The sequence below is a fragment of the Podarcis tiliguerta genome (genome assembly GCF_965153285.1).
Source record: "Podarcis tiliguerta genome assembly, chromosome: 8".
NCBI classification, from domain to species: domain Eukaryota; kingdom Metazoa; phylum Chordata; class Lepidosauria; order Squamata; family Lacertidae; genus Podarcis; species Podarcis tiliguerta.
The window spans coordinates 54,349,173-54,365,210 of record NC_139541.1 but is presented as its reverse complement, the minus strand read 5'-3'; the positions used below and the strand labels follow the sequence as shown (position 1 = coordinate 54,365,210).

The following is a 16,038-nucleotide window of genomic DNA, read 5'->3' as shown; positions in this document are numbered from 1 at the left end:
AAGCTACCTTGAGTCCCAGCCGAGGGAAAAGGTGGGGTATAAATAAATATAACAACAAACAACCACCAGGGGGTATATTAATATACCAGGGGGTATATTATTCCACAGGAAAGGTATGGAATAGTAGCATCATTGTAGAGTACAACTGAATAAATCAGGAATCTTCATCAACCCAGAACCTGTAGCACCTTCTTTGGTGTCCCCAGGATGAACCACAACCCCCAGATTCAAAGCCTTCATTTGTTTTAATTTAAGAAAGAGTAGGTTTCTAGCAGCCTGGGATATAAGCAATCAGCAGCCACAATGCCAGTTTCTATTCCTGAGAAGCAGGGGTGAGAGGCATTAATTACTCGTTTCCTCTTCTGAATTTTCTTTTCTTTTAATATTTAATGGACATATTTAGATATGAAACTGAAAATACCTTTGCTAAATGGAGCTTGTTGTGGGTATACATTTCTAGGCTCTGAGAGTAGGGATGACCACATAATGCTTTGCAATATTAAGCACTGTTTGGAACTTCCATTATAATGTCACAATTCCAAATAATTGTGGGGAAGCAATTCCTCAGCCGTGTTAAAGAGCTCTAGTTTTGTAGGAAACCCGGTTGAGCAAAGGAGCAATGGTCCATGCAAAAAAGAAGCTCCACAGCTCAAGATAAAGTTTGGGGTGTGTGTGTTGCAATTCCGTGCCATTCTCACTGCAAGCCGCCCCCGAAGAGGGTTATCTGCACGCTGCACAAATGAAGGCTGCTCTTACCACAGGCAGATTGCTGCCTTCCCAACCTGCAACGCAACCCTCTGTGGACACAGAAGATGGAGAGCAATTTCATTGTAAAATATTCATAGACAGCTGCTCTATCGCGTTTCATCTCAGTGTCGGTATAAACCGGAGCTGGTCTATAATTAAATCATTTATGTTTCAGATGCTTAACAGGGTGTTTTAAATGTTTGGGTCTTGTAAATGATGTTTATTTATGGGGAGCTAATTAAGCACTCAGCCAATGGGTCTCTGAGCCAGTCCGAAGGGCCAGTCACGGACTCTTCCTGCTGGCTGTTGCTCCTTCCTTTCAGTGAGGAGCAAGGAAAATGGTCTGTGCACTGTGACAAAGTCAAAACAGGGGGAAATGATCCAGGATGAACACAATCCTAAAACTGGGGATGAAGGGACAGATCTGGCGAGCATCACTAAGACCTTGATGCAGCACCAGCCCAGAGGGTCAGGGAGGAGGTGTCACCATTGCCCATAGGCAGGGACGTCTTAAGCATATCCGGCGCTGTGGTGCAAAGATCCCTCTGGCGCCCCCCCCCCCAATTTCCCAGAGTTGTCGACTTTTTTTTAGTTTAGGGAGGGAACACCAGCAGTGGTGGAGGAAGGCTGTTGGGACAGGACAGCGCTGCTGGAGGAGGCGGGCAGCGGCTGGAGGGTGGCTCCTCCAGAAGGGAAGAGGCGGAGGGCACCTAGTTGGCTAAGGCTGAGTTGGACTCATGAAGGTGCTCAACAAGCACCTGCAAACTGCAGCTCCATGAGCCTCCCATCAGTGGAAGAGCCTGAATCCAGATGGCATTGTCCTTTGCCAAATGTGGCACTTGAATCCATGACATTATCTGTGCCCCAGGAAGCTTTAAGTCACATCAGTCTAGCGTACAGCTCGGCATTAACATTTTGCAAATAGGTGCATTTAAAAATCCAATGAATGGAAAAGAACATTTCATGGGCTGGTGCAAGCTGGTGGTCGATTCCCAGAGCTCAGCAACTTCTGATCTCCTCTAGAATGTAACTTTGTTCAGAGTGATTCTGAAAGGGAAGATGCAGCAGAAATGTGACAAATTACCGTACTTTCCTGTGTATTAGATAAGGTTTTTTTTTACTTTAAAATAATGTTAAAAATGGGGGGGGGTGTAGTCTTATACACGGATAGTGCTGAGGGGGGAGACGTTTGATTGGTTGCAGCCACGAGCAGGAGCTTGTCAGCAGCGATTGGGTGGGTGAATGGTGTCTGTGGCAAGGGCTGCTTTGGATTGGCTGCTGCTGCAGTTTGGTGGATTATTGATGGATGTGACAAGGGCTCTTGTGGATTGGCTGCCACTGTGGCAATTGGGCTTCTGCGACCTGTTCAATTTGTAGCATTTGTCATTTGGGTGACTGATTTTCTGCATTCTCCCCCCCAAAAAAGCTTAACAAATCTTGGCAATCTCCCCCCATTTTCTTAATTTGGAGTCCCCAAAAGTAGGGGCATCTTATACATGAGGGCGTGTTATACACAGAAAAATACAGTACATGAATGTTCTTCTGGATATAAAATTATTCTTTTTTTCTACTAAGAACAAAAGAACATAAGAAGAGCAAGCTGGATCAGGCCAATGGTCCATTCGAGCCACTGATAGCCATCCCTCCATGAATTTGTCTCATCCTATCAAGGTTCGTGGCCATCACTGCTTCCTGTGGGAGTGAGTTCCATAGTTTAACTACATGCTGCATGAAGGACTTTTTTTTTATCTTCCAACATTCATCTTCATTGGATGGCCATGAGTTCTAGTGTTGGGAGAGAGAGGAAAAGCTTTTCTCTATCCACTTTCGGCATGCCATGTATACTTTTATAAACTTTGACCATGTCACCTCTTTTCTAAACTAATAAGTGGCAAATGCTGCAACCTTTATTCATAGGGGAGCCATTCCATCCCTTTGATAATGCTCAGAGATTTCTAAGAACAGAACTAGGAATGGTGGAGTAACGTAGAGATTCTGACCTGATTGAGCCAGCATGGTGTAGAGGTTAAGAGCGGTGGACTCGTAATCTGGTGAACCAGGTTCGCGTCTCCGCTCCTCCACATGCAGCTGCTGGGTGACCTTGGGCCAGTCACACTTCTCTGAAGTCTCTCAGCCTCACTCACCTCACAGAGTGTTTGTTGTGGGGGAGGAAGGGAAAGGAGATTGTTAACCGCTTTGAGACTCCTTAAGGGGAGTGAAAGGCAGGATATCAAGTCCAAACTCCAACTCCTCCTCCTCCTCCTCCTCCTCCTCCTTCTTCTTCTTCCTGTAACTTTCTCCTCTCTATAACTTCTATTCCTGAATCTATAATCTGTGAATGTGTGCTAGCTGTCTCAAATAAACACACCTGACTTAAATATCGAGTGAATGCAGCTTAAATTTTCTAGTTGGATTGAAGCTGCTTTGAGAAATGAAACACAACAGTGCTATTTCTGAAGAAACTATAGGATTGATAAATTGCATGGTTGATGTTGTATGTGGAAGTGCACAGAATGTTAAGAAAGTGCTCATGTATAATACCCTGAGATCCTGAGAATCCTTGGTTCAAATCCCAGCGTTGCAAAGAACTTGCTTCCACAAGCCCCTCCCTGCAAGCTCATGGCCCGATAACTTCAGTTATGGGTACAAAATGTTACAATGAGAGAACGATTTACAGGAAGAGCCTCAGTAAACTGTAAGTGGCAGTATAATGACTTATTTGAGGTCCAAATGGTGGAGCAACAGCTATTTAGAAACTGTTGCCCTTAGAAGTGACCTTGAGGTGGCCCTTGAAAAAATCCTGAGTTATTCTTTTTAACACCACATTTTCACTCTCCTTCTCTTGCCGTCTAGAAACTTTGCCATTGTTGCTCAAAAGGGTAAGTGTAACTCTCAGGTGGGTTTTTATTGTTTTTAGTCTTGACATTTTGATGTTGTTTTTCACTGCCTTGGGCATTATTGAGAGCAGAAAGGCAGGGTAAGCATGCCTTAATAAGCCAATGCATTAAAAATTACTACATCCAATATAATGATTTAATATTAATCTCAGGAAAAGCCTGGATTGGTTAGATGGACATATGTGGGGAGACTTGGCAATCCTGCCCATTCCCCCACGTCAAGGGATGGGCTGGATGGCCTTTGTTTCCCTTTTGCCTGCTTTCTTACTTTTTGAGCCTCGGGAGGAAAATTGAAACTAGCGCAGGCAATTCTGGAATGCTCTTTGCTCCCCTCCCAGTGCCATTGCAAAAGCAGCTTTACAGCAAAGTTAACAATGTGGAAAATATAGGACAGGCACATTCAACAATGAATGGCTTCCATTTGCTTAAAAGGGATTTAGCCCTTTATGGGCTTTAATGCTTCCTTACTGTCCTCTTTAAAAAGTTGCTGTAATCTGTTCCACACATTTCCCCTAAATCACAATTAGGTGCCATGGGTCAGTGGATGATATGGGCTACTTGGTGGTAACATGATTACCCTCTGGTTGGCCCAACCATGGCTTTTAGGGACATATCGCCTGGGGATTATTTTCTCCTTTTTCAGAAAGATGGTAAGCAGAGGGTGAAGAGGCAGCTCCAGGAGTCTTCCTTCTTTCTTTCTGTCCTTCATTAATTAATATCCCACCTTTTTCTCCAAAGAGCTCAAGGTGGCATACATAGTTCTCCCCCATCTCATTTAATCCACACAACAGCCCTGTGGGGAAGGTTAGGCTGAGAGGCAGCGACTGGCCCAAGATTGCCCCGTGAACGTCTTGCCCGAGTGGTGAGGATTCGAAATCTGGTCACCTTGGTCCTAGTCTGACACTCTAACTGCTGCTCCACGCTGGCTCTCTTCCCTGAGGGCAGAAGCAGCAGAACTTCAGCCACATAGCACCCTTCACCCTCCAGATTTTTTGGATTACAACTCCCATGAGCTCCAAGGGCACCTTCCAACATTTGGCTGACTCCACTGTTTTCTGGGCAGAAAGGAGTATTAAAGGCTTCTTGTGGCAGTTGAGTCTTGCTTGAGCAATAAGCTCTGACTTGTTCCTCCATTCTTGGTTACTGTTTGGTTCTGCCTTCTGGCTGGTCTCGCTAGAGCTCTGGGTTGACCCACACTGCTGTCCATGGTCCTGACAAAGCTTGGGCAGCCTGGACACCTCTTTGCTTAGGAGATGCTTACTTCCTATGGAAGGCAGCATAGGGGGAAGAGGCAAGTCACCAAAAGCCTCACATGGACATGAATGTTTCATTCTGTTCATTCCCTCAAATGGGGTAGACCTCATGGAATTTATTGGCAAGGAAGAAGGAGACTGAGGCACACAGAGGGGAGGGACAAATAGATAACGGCACAGTGTTGGGGAGTTAAAGAAGCCAAGGGGACGCCAATAATTTGCTCTTGGGGAAGGGATAGGAAGGGAAAGGGGGAACTTCCACTGCAATTTGCTCTCAAGATTGCAGGTAGGAACTGATCTAGGCACAAATGGCTGCAGGGTTTCTAGGACTGGATCCTCTTGATGCCTCCCCGCCCCCTTGGGACATGGTTGTGGACTTCGTTGGAGAGAAGAAGATGGCCTCTCTCTAAAAAAAGAAGAGAAAAAAGGGGGACGTAAAAATGTGTTTTAATTTGGTTTTTATATTATCATTTATTTCTGAATGTTTTAAATAGTCTGTTTTAACTTTCCCCCTCTTACAGTTTCATTGTTTTATTCGCTTTGTAAATTGCTTGTAAATATTGGCCCATCTCCAGATGTATCTCTCCTAGGATTAACTGCTCCAAAGCTTTGCTCCTTAACATGAAACTGCTGATATTGATTCCTGATCTAGATGGTCATGATCTCCTGGGCCCACATCAAGGGGCTGGCGGGGAAGTGTGCTGTGGCCATCTATCTTCTGGTCATTGCCGAGCTCACCTGTAGGAGAATGGAGAACAAGCTCTCAATTGATATTAATGTGGCGTGTGCAGTGGCTCAGAACACTCTATAGGGAATTTGGAAATGTGAGTTGTAATCCTGTTTTAGGGGATTTTCCTCTTTCTAGTTCCAACCCTCTCACAAATTGAATTATATTCAATAAAATGCAATGCATACTACTTGTATGATTTTTGGTTTTGCATTTTGAGGAGGATGCTGGGGAGCAGCGATTCAGAGTCTCCCCGAATATAAGAACCCCTAAGAAACATAGTTCTGTTCATTAATCCTGCCTCAAAGAGGTTCGGGGGGGGGGGGAGCACGTTCCTATGAAGGACTAGAAGTGGGGGCATTAAAGCCAATTTTTTACCTCAGCATAATCACCAGGGGTTGGGAGAAGGAGCTTTAAGGCTGTTGTTGCTGTTGTTATTTATTAAATTTGTATACTGGCCTTCATCCAAAGTTCCCTGGACTGTTCACAACAGAAAAATACAAAATGTCTGCTGGCCTCCTGCTTCCCTGCTCTGTCATGAAGTTCACAGGGTGACCTTGGGCCAGTCACAGTCTCCCAGCATAATCTATTTTGTTGTGAGGATAAAATGATTTAGAATATGTAGCTCTGCTGATCTTTCAAGCCACACAGGTATTTAAATTTACTAAACAATAGTAATGACAAAGCCCATGTAATGCAAGCTGAGGGGAATCTGCTCACCTCTCCAAGTAAGTGCTGAGGCAAGAGGGAATCCCCCAGCATCCTTTGCGCACCCTTGCTCTTGCCAAGGCATCTGCATAGGCAGGAATGGCTGGCCTTAGGCACTTTGAGTTGGGCTGCTTCAGCAAGTGATTGATCCTAGGATCTGTGGCACCAGCCATTTGTGTTGGTGTTAGGTGCGGGAGGACAACATTTTGCAAATGAAAATGCAAGACATAAAGGGCAAGTTTGAAATGCAACTTTTCTTTCCCTGGTGGCAGGCAGAGGGAAGCAAAATAATTAGAAGGGAGGGGGCACGAACGGAAGGGCGCCACGGAAACTTTACAGCACTAAAACCACATGGCAATATATGGAAATGTTGTCAATTACTGTAAAGCAAAGAAATCCAGGATTGAATTTTCCATAAAGTGTTTAATACAGTCTTTCTAGTGATCCTCAGAAAGAAGTCTCCGAAATGTCAGTGAACCAGAATTGATTTTGGATGTACCATATCCATTAAAGCAGGAACATTTTCTTTAAACTGCTTATTAATCTAACCTTGCCTTATAGGTTTTCCATGTGAATCCTTCCCTTCAGCCTTTACAAATCAGGGAAGTGTCACCCCTTGATTTACTGACAAAGCCGATGAGTGACATAATTTACCTCGCTTGAGATCAGTTCATCAAACTGAGGAGTGCTTTAGTGGCCATAAAAACCCAGGCATTAGATACAATTGCGCCTGTTTAAAATGCAAAAGGGGTAACCTACATTTTGAAAATGCGGTAAAAGAGAACAAGAAGCGATGCCAGGATGAAAATTTATGAGGCACGGAAAGCCTGCATATGAATTCAGCAATTGCTGTGTGGGGTGGAATTGGCTTGAAAACTCGGCTCCCGCTATCTAGTTTCCACAGGCTCTTTGTTGAAGAGGAGCATTGTTAATGGATACTTCCAAGCAAGAGGGGCTGAGATGTTAGCATTCAGGCTGGCGGTATTATCTGGCCTCATGCTGCATGGGTCTTTTTAAAACACACACATTTTCCCCTTAGCATCACACTGGGGTGTTGCAACAGGGCTGTCTTGTTAGTGATACTGTGTAATAGCGAGGAACAAGCCTCCTGACGTATCAAGTGGCAAAGGGAGGCAGAACACAGAAAAATGTGGATCTCACTGAGAAGAGATACAGAAACTCCTAGCCAGTTGGCTTTGACAGAAAGGGAAAGACTTCCACCATTTCCCTTCTCAAATGCTCAGAACCTCCGATGTCGTATAAAGGTTCAAATTAAAATGCAAAGCTGGCTTTTCTCGATAGTCAGGATTCCTCCATTTAGTCATGGAATACTTTCTGTCTACAGTTCCATCTTTGTGACCAGGACAGCAAGATACGAATGGGAGATCTGGGTGTTGCTTCCATTTCATCTGCTTCCAGTGATGTTCTGCCTTCAGAGGCATATCTATGCCCCCTTACGCTGTTGGCAAAGGGATGTATTGGTACCTCCAAAGCTGGGAAAGATCATGGACCAGAAACGCAAAATGTTTGCTTTTTGTCACCTTTTGTGCTCCATCAGTGACTTCCATCAGCCATCAGGGTTGGATTGGGCCTGTTCTCCTCCTCCTCCTCCTCCATCATTTGTTGACTGTCTGCCTGCTTTCCTTCTTCCCTCTGCTTACTGCTTTCCGCTTCCACCTCCTCCCTCCCTCCCTCCCTCCCTCCCTCCCTCCCTCCCTCTCTTCCTTTTTCCTCCTCTTGCCACTCTCACCTGCTCTCTCCATCTTTCTTCCCTCCAAGCCCTACTGGGCACTCCCACTCCTCTAATAGCACTGCTGGCTGACTGGGCAGCCACCCCTCCAGGGCTGCTGCAATGGCTCAGTGACTGGCCCCCAAGGTCACACCCAGTAAGTTTCATGGCAGAGTGAGGATTTGGACACCTTGCAATGTAGCAATGTGTCAAAAAAAATGCATATACTAGGAAAATTTGCCTAAAGATGAATATATTATGAAAGATAACCTACAAAAAAATTGGGGAAATTTGAATGCAAAAACATGTACATTAGGCAAAATTGCATACACTTAAATTGCCTGGGGCTGCAACATCTAGGCCAATCTTTATTTGAACTGTCCTCCTTGCTTGCCACAGAAAAAACTGCCTCAGATGAATCACGGAAGAAATCTTTCCTGTTTGGGTTCAGAAAGTGGTAGAAATGCCCAAGTTCAACCTCAATCAAGTTTCCAAATAATATTTATCAGATGTTCTATGGTGTGCTCAGGGCAGTTCAATTTCCTGTTATCTGTCAAAAGTGTTGCATCTTGGAAGGCAGTGCTTTGATAGCCTCTGTTGGCTGGGATGGGAGGCAGAACTATTCCTAGTGGCTTAGCAGGAAGGACTCCTCTCTAAAAGGCTTCCTTAGAAACACAATGACACCATAGTGTGGCTCCTGTTTGACTCCCCGCTTCCTTTTCAGTGGAAAAAGCCAATCTATTTATGTACATATAGAGCGGAGAGTTTCTTCTTCCTCTAATCACAGAAACTGAAGGCACTGGCATGTGTTTTTCTAAAAACGTTTTCTCTCTCTCCCTGAGATGCCCAACCTTCAGACATAGTGGCAGGCTGAGCAGTCAGTGATATGTCACCCTTCACCTGAGTAGACAGGATACATTCTTCACAATTTGCTTCTTCCAGTTCTCAACAAACCTAATATATTGTTGCCAAGGTTCACTTTCATCACCTGTTTCAGCCTCCAGAACTCTGTTTGCAGTGTGAAGGCTTCCAGAGCGTGTAGGAACAAGAGTGCTTCTGAGTACATGCAGACGGCTTCCCCCTTTTCACTGGTAGCTTTTCTCCTTGAGTGGTGAGTCTCACTTCCAAGCAGGTTTGAAGAAGAAGTAGAAGAAGAAGAAGAAGAAGAAGAAGAAGAAGAAGAAGAAGAAGAAGAAGAAGAGTAGTAGTAGTAGTAGTAGTAGTAGTTTGGATTTGATATGCCGCTTTATCACTACCCTAAGGAGTCTCAAAGCAGCTAACATTCTCCTTTCCCTTTCTCCTCCACAACAAACACTCTGTGAGGTGAGCGGGGCTGAGAGACTTCAAAGAAGTGTGACTGGGCCAAGGTCACCCAGCAGCTGCATGTGGAGGAGCGGAGAGGTGAACCTGGTTCACCAGATTACGAGTCCACCGCTCTTAACCACTACACCATGCTGGCTCAATCAGGTCAGAATCTCTACGTTACTCCACCATTCCTAGTTCTGTTCTTAGAAATCTCTGAGCATTATCAAAGGGATGGAATGGCTCCCCTATGAATAAAGGTTGCAGCATTTGCCACTTATTAGTTTAGAAAAGAGGTGACATGGTCAAAGTCAAAGATTACGAGACTACCACTCTTAACCACTGCACCACACTGGCTCTCAAGAGAGGCTGTATCATCAGAGCTGTGCCATTGGTAAGGAGCTGTATTGGTGCCTCCCCTTGTCCCTTGCGCTCTTCTCGAGGAGATGTGTCCGCCATCCCATCTCCAGAAAAAAACGACATAATTGAGTCATCACAAACAACTTTTAAACTGGGCGTTTAACAACACAATAATGGAATAATAGATTTTTGGAGTTGGAAGAGACCCTGAGAGTCATCTAGTCCAACTCCCTCAATGCAGGAATCTTTTTGCCCAACTTGGGAGCTTGAACCCACAAGCCTGAGATTACTCCTAATAAAGTGGGTACACAGAGCTGCAGCCTAAATCAGGGAAGCCAGAAGCAGGAACTTCTGGCAATACCACACTTGCCTTTTTGTTACTTCCAACAAGGCACCAGTAGAAAGGCACTAACCTGGAGGTTATGGCCCGGTGCACCCTTTACTTGGAAGTAAGCCCTGCTTAAGTCAATGGTAAACATGCTGTGGCACATACACTGGAAATTGGTCCCAGCAGGAAAGAAACCAGGGAAAAGCAACTTGGCTGCACATCCAGCAAAATAAAAATGGGTTGAGTAAGTATCTTCAAGGACTGTGATTGGATGAGCAATGGTGGGGCAAAGGAGGGGCAGAATGTGGTTGGGGAGATCAGTAGAAAGGTCTCTATGAACTAAAAGCAGAGACACTGTATGTACTTTTGTTACCCAAGAAAACCTTCAATAAAACATTTTTTTACTAAAAAAAAAGCCTATATTACATATATCATAATGGATATGCTCTCACAGACTCTTTTGGACTCTGTCCAGTAATGCATTACTGAATAAAAGTCTGACCAGTTAGGAATCTGGTTTGTACATCCATACTGAACCCACAAAGGGAGTTTTCTCCCACCGCTGCAACTGACAGAGGGTTGCCAAGTGTGTCTTTTATGGGTGCTGTGCTCTTGCAAACAACTAAGGTGCATTTGCAGACCTGTGGGCTGCGACAGTACATCCACTTACCTAGGAGTAGGTCCCAATGAACTTACTGGAACTTACTCCTGAGTAGGCACGTGTACTGTTATACACACCAAACATGTCCAGGTCTTGTGCTTTTGAAGAAAAAAACCAAAGAAGCCTGTTATTTACTTAAGCCCAGAAACTAACCCAGGATGTAATAAGAATTTTTTTTAAAAAAGCATTTTTTAAAAAAATGCCTGAGACAAACAAGAGGCACCTCTCAAAGCCATCTAATATTTTAATGCATCACTGCTAATAACTTCCGTTATGCATCATCAAGATATGGGATGCATTAAGAAGAAGATTAGAAAAAGGAGCTAGGAAGCAAGATTCCATTTTAGATGCATGCATGGCGGCAGCGGGAGGCGGGAGGCGGGAGGAGAATTCCAGGAACCAAATCACTGACACATGGCAGCTGTCACTCCAACTTATATGATTAAGGCACAAAAATTACATGTTCTTGCAGTGGAAAATAGGGAGGGTTGATAAGAGGAACAGCTGGAGTTCAGCTTTCTTATCTGTATTTTACACACATCCCCTTGCATTTCACCTTCCTCCTCAGAATCCCAAGGGTTTAAAAATTCTCAGCCTCCACCCCAAGAATGCTTCTGTTTCTTACATGCAGTTGTATTATTGGTGTGTGTGTGTGTGTGTAGAGCATCCTTCACCAACTTTCTGCCCTCCAAATGCTTTTGGACTACAACTCCCATCAGCCCCAGTCCATATGGGTTTGCTAGGGCTGATTAATGGGATTCAGGTGAGGGTCAGATGCCTTGTCAATCCCAGCAGGTATATAAGAGGATGATGCGGCCTGCCCAGGCCGTAGGTTGCACTGACTGGATATCCCCCGCCTGTGCTCACTCTAGAGAAATAAGGAATGTTGCATTTGACTGTACCCAGCGCCGGATTTAGATGAAGAGAGGCCCTAGGCTACTCCACTTGCGAGGCCCCTCCTCATCCCTCATCCTCACAACTAGAAGAAAATGGAAGAGTGTTATAAACAAAATTGAGCTTGAGGTCCAGTAGTGGACAACTCTGGGGTTGCAGTGCTCAACTCGCTTTATTGGCCGAGGGAGCCGGCATACAGCTTCCGGGTCATGTGGCCAGCATGACTAAGCCACTTCTGGTGAACCAGAGCAGCGCACGGAAGCACCATTTACCTTCCCGCTGGAGCAGTACCTATTTATCTACTTGCACTTTGATGTGCTTTCGAACTGCTAGATTGGCAGGAGACCAGTGGATTACATCCCACATATAGTTAGCAGCAGAGTGGAGAAACCTGTATGCCAACAGTTGCTTAAGAAGGAATAGGCAAGGGAGTATCGGTTGCCTTTCTGTCTATCGCCCCTACAGTTCAGGTAAGGTATTACAAGCATTGCTGCTTTACTCCCAACACCAGTATGAGAAAGGGTTAGGGATTTCTGCTTCTGCTTCCAGATAGCTCTATCTTGGCCTGTGCATTTTACTACTCTTCTCCTGCAAACCCTATTCTCCAATTGCAAAGCACAGCTGGTTTCTGGGCCTGTTACTTTTCTGGAAAATTCAGATAGACTTTGCACCAAGTGAAAATATGGAAAACAATTTCCTCCAGAGAGATTCCTGTTTGGGATTAGTGCATAATTTTAACCCAGTATGTATTGCTTTCACAGACATCTCTAGAAACAAAGAAAAAAAAAATCAATTCTATAAACCCATTATTTTAAAAAGCTGCATGACTTGTCATCTCTATAACGGAATCAACAATGGGCAGAACTGCGAGCTTAGTATCCAAGCTAGGAGGACACTGCAGTCCAGCATTATACATCTCCCTTGGCTATATAACAGAACCTTATCTGGTGGAACTCACACAAGCCCAGCCTGCAGCATCCATCAATTTATTTCAGCCCTTTGATAAATAGTTCTTTCAAAGTTTAGGCAGAACCCTTTGCTTCTGCTTTGCCAAGTCCTTTAATTTTTAAAATCAGTTGGCCAAGGTGCATTGATTAGGCCCATCTGCCCTGGAGATAAAGTGCCAGGACACCCTTGTTTTTCCCCTTTATTCAGCCTTTCGGGCTCATTCTGTTAGTCACATGCAGACAAAGATACAGATAGGAGAATTAATCCAAGCCAGTGCCCAAAGACTGAATGAACTGGGCATGGCACCCAGGAACAGGGCTCAGGAACTGTCCCTTGGGGCAAACGGCAAGCCTACTATCAAGACAGGGGGAGATTATGGTAACTTGCAGATCAGGGATGGGGAGACCTGTGTTTTTGGACTACAGCTTTCATCATTCCTGATCGTTGGCCATGCTAGCTGCATGGGCTGATGGGAGCTGTTCTCTGTTGGAGACCATGCTTGAGGCTGACTATGCAACATTATTTTCTGTATCCATGGCCTGGTCTGCATGTCACGCTAAGCCAAGCCATGGCTTAGCATGAACATAAGAACCTAAGGAGAGCTTGTTGGATCATGCACCACGTTGACTGAGCACATAATCTGAAACCTGGACTTGTGGTTTGGCTCTCTCCTGACTACCCATGAGCTTGAACCAAGGTTTTAGGCTCATGGTTCATTAAGGAGGACTAAAGCATGAGCCAAGGTTTGGCAATGGCTTAACTCAGCATGGTAGCAGAATGGCTGGGAAGAGGCAGAGCAGCCACCATTTCTTTTCTCAGAGCCTGTCCACTTGTGCATCTAGCATGATTTGCAAACCAGGTCACAGAAAGGAGATTTTCTGGAGCCAGTTAGAAGCAGCATTAAGCTGGAATGAGCAGCATTTCAAATGGGATACTGCTGGCCCAGGCCACCTTCTAGAATAGAGAGAGTGGGAGAGAATAACTTCTTGCTGGCACTTCCTATGCACAGGCAGACAGGAAGAAGCAACATGGTTTGGCAATTGACTGGCAGCAGGAGGGACAGTCAGGATGAGTCATAATCATCAGGACCATTGAGATGCCAAGCAGAGTGGAGCAACTGCTGCTTATAGCATTGATGGGTCCCAGAACATCTGGGAGGAAACGAGTCAGACCTCTGGTTCCCAGCTTGCATAAGAGAACTGACATGATGAGATCCCAGGGACAAGGAACAGCACCAAAATGGGATTTGTGCCCTATCTGGTTATAATTCCAAATCAGACAGCTGGAAAAACCAAAGGAGAAAGCAAAGGGGAATAAAACACCAATCCAATCTTCACCTTTTCAAAACAGGCAAGGGATCATTGCAGGGAGGGGGCAGGCTTACACACTGCCAAGGAAAAGCTGTTGATCCCATGAGCTTAGTATAGATCCCAGATGTACATATGTGCAATTAAGGTTTGTTTTTGCCCTGACAAGCATCACTTTACAGTTCTTTACAATGAATTGCAATTGCTATTTTACCACCCATTCATTCAGTTTGGAGACGTCCTTCTGGAGCTCATCACAATCTCTTTTTGTCTGACTTATGTCATAAAAAGAGTCACTAGGGCCACGCTGCATATGCTCCAGGATTGTGGCGGGCTATTCTTAAAAGGAACTGCAAATATTCCCTTGGTTGATGTCATATTTCTGTCTGGCTTGTGCTCTTTTTGCCTTTTGGAAGTACTCCAGATCCTAGCCAATCAGGGATCAAAAAGCAAACAGGGTGATGCCACATTGCTACATAGATTTGGCTCTGCTATGTAAATAAATGCATAATGTACATGAATGTCACTGAGGAAAACAAAATCAGTTGAGAATGAATTCCAGAAAGGCCAATATAAATGAACTGATGAGTATTTCGGCAAGTGGCGCTGCAGAAAAATCACCAACAGTACTGAAAATGTTCATGAAGTTGATTTGGAGTCGATTTGGCTCAGCCCCAGTAAGCATTTATTTCTCCACCAGTTCTGTTTTGTTGCTAGGGAAAGTTTCTCTTTAGAGGACAGAGAGAAGCTGTTCTATCAGAGTGTCCCTGCGCACGCACGCACACACAACACACCCTTTCTCCTGGGGAACACTGTGATTGAAATGGGTCACAGTGCCTTCCCAGAGCAGGTAACCAGAACCCATTTCCTCTCCCCTCCCTCCCCTCCTGGGATCTGTCCCAGCTCCTCTTCACATGCTTGGCAAACCCGGCATTAAATGTCCTGAAGCTGTGAATTAAGTGGCAAGATGCTGGTGCTGATGCATCTAACGATGCTCTTATCTGGAGACATCAGCCGAGAGCCAGCTTTGCCGGAGAGTTTCAAGCCATTAAACTCAGGCTTCCTTCCATTATCGGGTTAGCATTGTTGATTAGAAACAGCCTCTTCTTTTCCTCCTGACTAGCTGAGCTGTTTAATGATAGGCCTGCTTTCTCTGCTTCATTTAGCCGTGGGGACAGGAGCAGGGGATGTGTTCCAGTAACCCTTGCCTGACTGGCTCTGTTTGCCAGAAGAACTCCAGGATAGTTTTTCTCACAGCCTGGGGCTGAATGGGAATTTCTGGCCTCGATCACGGACCCTGCCTGGTGGTCCCACAGGAAGCAGTGAACACCTTTTCCAATGCCCAGGAATACCCTTCCCTCTGATGAAGCTAATATCTCTTGGCTGTGCTTTTGGTTTACGTTTGTTGTGTGGATAAGTGACCACCCTGTAGATTTTGTAACGCAGCAGGGGGGAAAAATGAAGGTAGAGAATTTGGGAAGATGAAGCTTTTCCATTGGAATTTCTGCTCTACACACACCTCAGGCTGGTTTCATTAATAAACCAACTGTAAGGCCCAACATGGTGTGTATACCTGAGGAAACCTTGCAGAATCTTCTGGAAGGTGTAGGTCTTTGGCTAGAAAGTGTGAAAAACAAACACTGTTCAGACACTAACTGGAGCGGCCTGAGAAGCAGTCACCCGAACAGCAGCTGGGCACTCCTAAAATGCAAGCTACCTACAAATATCCTCAGCAATGGCCCAGTTCTCTCAAAGTGGACTGACATAGTTGTGCATCCTCCCTCCCTGCAAAACCACCCACGCTGTCTCTTTCCTCCTGCCCCTCTCCGAATGCTGGATTTAGCATCCAACTTCTTCAGGTCAAGTTCTGTCACTGGGAAAAAACACCCGGCATTACTTACGGCTGTGAGCAAAGTGTAGAAGCCACACCCTGGGCCCCCACCTCCATCCCAGCTGCTGCCAGGAGGCTGCCCCTCCCTGAGGAATCAATTCCATGTTTGTGGACTCAAACACTCGGTGAGCTAAAAGGGAAGCATCAGTGCTGCTCAGGTATTTAATGCAAGTGGTCCCCCCCCCTTCTTCTTCAGTGTAAGAGCCCTGGGAAGATTTTGTGTGCAGTGACCTGTAATCTTGTTACTTTCCGCCAACCTGCTAGGAGCAGGAGTTCTTGTTTTCAC

At 45.2% G+C, this 16,038-nt stretch overlaps 1 long non-coding RNA gene across 1 annotated transcript in view; it reads right to left on the bottom strand.

The window, feature by feature from the left end:
• Positions 1–5,376: 5,376 nt before the first annotated feature.
• Positions 5,377–16,038, bottom strand: part of LOC310683262 — a 56,956-nt gene continuing 46,294 nt past the window's right edge. The window contains exons 2-3 of the long non-coding RNA XR_014514335.1: positions 10,722–10,810; positions 5,377–5,635 (exon numbers count right to left, since the gene is read on the bottom strand). This is a non-coding gene — a long non-coding RNA (uncharacterized lncRNA). The remainder of the gene's footprint in view (positions 5,636–10,721; positions 10,811–16,038) is intronic.